The following is a 3,328-nucleotide window of genomic DNA, read 5'->3' as shown; positions in this document are numbered from 1 at the left end:
TTTTGAGACAGGGTTTCTCTGTGTAGCCCTGGCTGTCCTGGAACTCACTCTGTAGACCAGGCTGGCCTCAAACTCAGAAATCCGCCTGCTTCTGCAGTACTAGAATTAAAGGCTTTCGCCACCACTGCCTGGCTTCTTTTCTGCTTTTATTTTTCTATGGCTTCTATACCCAGACGAAGATAGAATATTCAGGTACCCTATCCCTGTATTTTTCAAACACTTTTCGGTTTGGCCTTGATCCCCACCAATGTGCCTACCTCTCCTGAATACCACCAAGGTCTATGATCAAATACATTTTCACCCCTCCTCACTTTCAAGCTGTGTAGGACACTTGAGTGCTAAGCTTAAATGTGGCCCTCTGTGATGGGAGATGGCTTGGGTGCTTTCTACATATGAATTTTTCCATTAAAAACCTCAGGAAAATGGGCTTGGTAGTAACATGCTTATAATCTCAGCAGTCAGGGAGTGGAGGAGCATTTGAAGCAATCTGGAGTTATGTAGCAAGACTCCTTCCTGTCTTTAAAATAATAATGACAGCCTCTTAAAAGCTGGCAGTTTTCTGGCTGTCACCCCTTTTCCCGGGATTCTCCATCCACCAGACTAAGGTGAGCTCCTTTCCTGGCTGTGGCCTCCTCTTGTGAGAGCTAAGTATCGCTGAAACGCCAGGCCCATCCCTTCTCTTTGTCACTAATGTGCTTCAACCTTGAATGCTATTGCTGGAATCCCTCTTTGGCTAGGAGTCCTGCTTACTTACTCACAACCTCTTTCAGTGTTGTTGTTTGTTTGCTGTTGTTTTTTAAAGGTAAGGTCTCAGGCATCCTAGGCTACTCTGGAACTTGCTGTGTAGCCAAAGATGATGTTTCTGCTTCTACCTCTGAAGTACTGGGATAAAGACATGTGCCCCATACCTAATATTGATTTTAGTGTGTGTGTATGTATGCATAAATGTATATGTACTTGTGCATGTAGGTACACACGTCAGTGGAGGCCAGACATGGACTTCTGATGTGTCCTCCATTGCTCTCTAACTTGTTTTTTGGGACCTGAACCTGGAGCTCAGCAGTTCAGCTAGGCTGTCCGGACAGTGAGCTCTAAGACCACACCTATCTCTAGCCACCTCCTTCCAGCACTGGGGTTATAGATTGTGCTACTGCAGTCTTCACATGGGTACTGGCATCTTCATGTTGGTATGGCAAGCACTTTACCAACTAAGCTATTACTATTCCCCATGCTTGTTTTTTATGAAGTACTGGAGATAGAACCCATGACTTTCTGCATAGTAATAAACAGTCTACCAACACAGCACCAGCCCCCGTATTCTGTCTTTTATTTTCTAGTTTCATGCTTCTCTCCCCAGAACCTAGAGTTCTACTATTAGATCCACCACTAGGGGCTAGAGAGATAGCTCATTGGTTAAGTATTTATTGCCCCATCAGAGGACCGGAGTTCAGATTCTAACATTTCACAAATGCCTATAACTCCAGATTCAAAAGATCTGATGTCTTCTGCTGGACTCTGCAGGCAGCTGCACACATATGAATGCATATATGCATGCACACACACACATAAATAAAACAATAAAGTTAAATATTTGAAAAGGCCCTCTGTTAGATATTTCTCCTGTCTCATCCTCACACATAAAGTTGTGAATCACCGGAATCCTTGATGGACATCTACAATCACTTCTGTTGAATGATTTTACCTGTCTTTTTCTTAATATTGTTAAGAGCTGGTGTCTCACTGTGTTCACCAGCCTGGTCCTGAACTCCTGAGTTCAAGAGAACTTAATGGCCACAGCCTCCTAAGAAGCTGGGACTGGGAACAAATTGGCAAGAACTGCATTTTCTTTATTTGGTGATCTGATCAGTCTTCATTTCTTTCTTTCTTTTTTTTTTTAAGATTTATTTATTGCCGGGTGTGGTGGTGCACGCCTTTAATCCCAGCACTCGGGAGGCAGAGGCAGAACTCTTTCTGAGTTCGAGGCCAACCTGGTCTAAAAAGTGAGTTCCAGAACAGCCAGAGAAACCCTGTCTCGAAAAAGCCCCCCCCCAACAAATTATTTATTTATTATATGTAAGTACATTGTAGCTGTCTTCAGACACTCCAGAAAAGAGCATCAGATCTCATTACGGATGGTTGGTTGTGAGCCACCATATGGTTGCTGGTTGCTGGGATTTGAACTCTTGACCTTTGGAAGAGCAGTCGGTGCTCTTACCCACTGAGCCATCTCACCAGCCCCCAGTCTTCATTTCTTTCCTTATATTATTGTCAACAATCTTGGCAGCTGGAATTTCTCCCAAAACTTTATCCTGGAACAGGTCTAATCCTCTGTGGTTATCCACAGGATCTGTCAACTGGAGATCGGACTTCTGATTACTAGACCTTCTGCCTTCCATGGGAATTTATCCAAGCCCAATTCATATGAAGCTGTATTTATACCCTCTCCCTGACAGAGCAGATTATCTGAATAGCCCTGTAGTTGCCTGTTAGAGCATTCAGCACTTAGCCAACTAGCCCTGAGACCTTGAAACCTCCCCTCACCACTCTAAGAAGTTCCTCCATCATGCTATATGTCTGCTACTCAACATTCTCAGCGGATCAGTGGGATGCTCTGAGCAAGGAATCTCTTTCCTCATACTCTGAATGACTTTTTCCCCAATACTATCAACTTTCAGGTCCTCCCAAGTCATTAGGTTAACTGAATGGCCTTTCTTCTCACTGCCCTCAGCAATTAGGTCAATGACTTCTGTCTGAGGCTTCTATGTGTTTTTGGCATGCTGAACATATTCAAAAATATATGTTATGAGCCAGGCAGTCGTGATGCACATCGTTAATCCAAGCGTTAGAAAGGCAGAAGCAGGTAGATCTCTGAGTTTGAGGGCAGCCTGGTTTTTGGAATGAGTTCCAGGGGGCTGGAGAGATGGTTCAGCAGTTAAGAGGACTGACTGCTCTTCCAGAGGTCCTGAGTTCAAATCCCAGCAACCACATGGTGGCTCACAACCATCTGTAATGGAGTCTGATGCCCTCTTCTGGTGTGTCTGAAGAGAGCAACAGTGTACTCATATACATAAAATAAAATAAAATATGTAAAATTAAAAAAAAAAAAAGAGTTCCAGGACTGCCAGGGCTACACAAAGAAACCCTGTCTTGAAAAATGAAGAAGTATATAGTAATTTTTTTCAAATGTTTTTTTTTGTTTTGTTTTTTTAAAGATTTATTTATTATATGTAAGTACACTGTAGCTGTCTTCAGACACTCCAGAAGAGAGAGTCAGATCTTGTTAAGGATGGTTGTGAGCCACCATGTGGTTGCTGGGATTTGAACTCTG

Source organism: Mus pahari, chromosome 6 (assembly GCF_900095145.1).
Source record: "Mus pahari chromosome 6, PAHARI_EIJ_v1.1, whole genome shotgun sequence".
NCBI classification, from domain to species: Eukaryota; Metazoa; Chordata; class Mammalia; order Rodentia; family Muridae; genus Mus; species Mus pahari.
The sequence above is the reverse complement of the archived record's forward strand: the minus strand, read 5'-3'. Positions refer to the sequence as shown.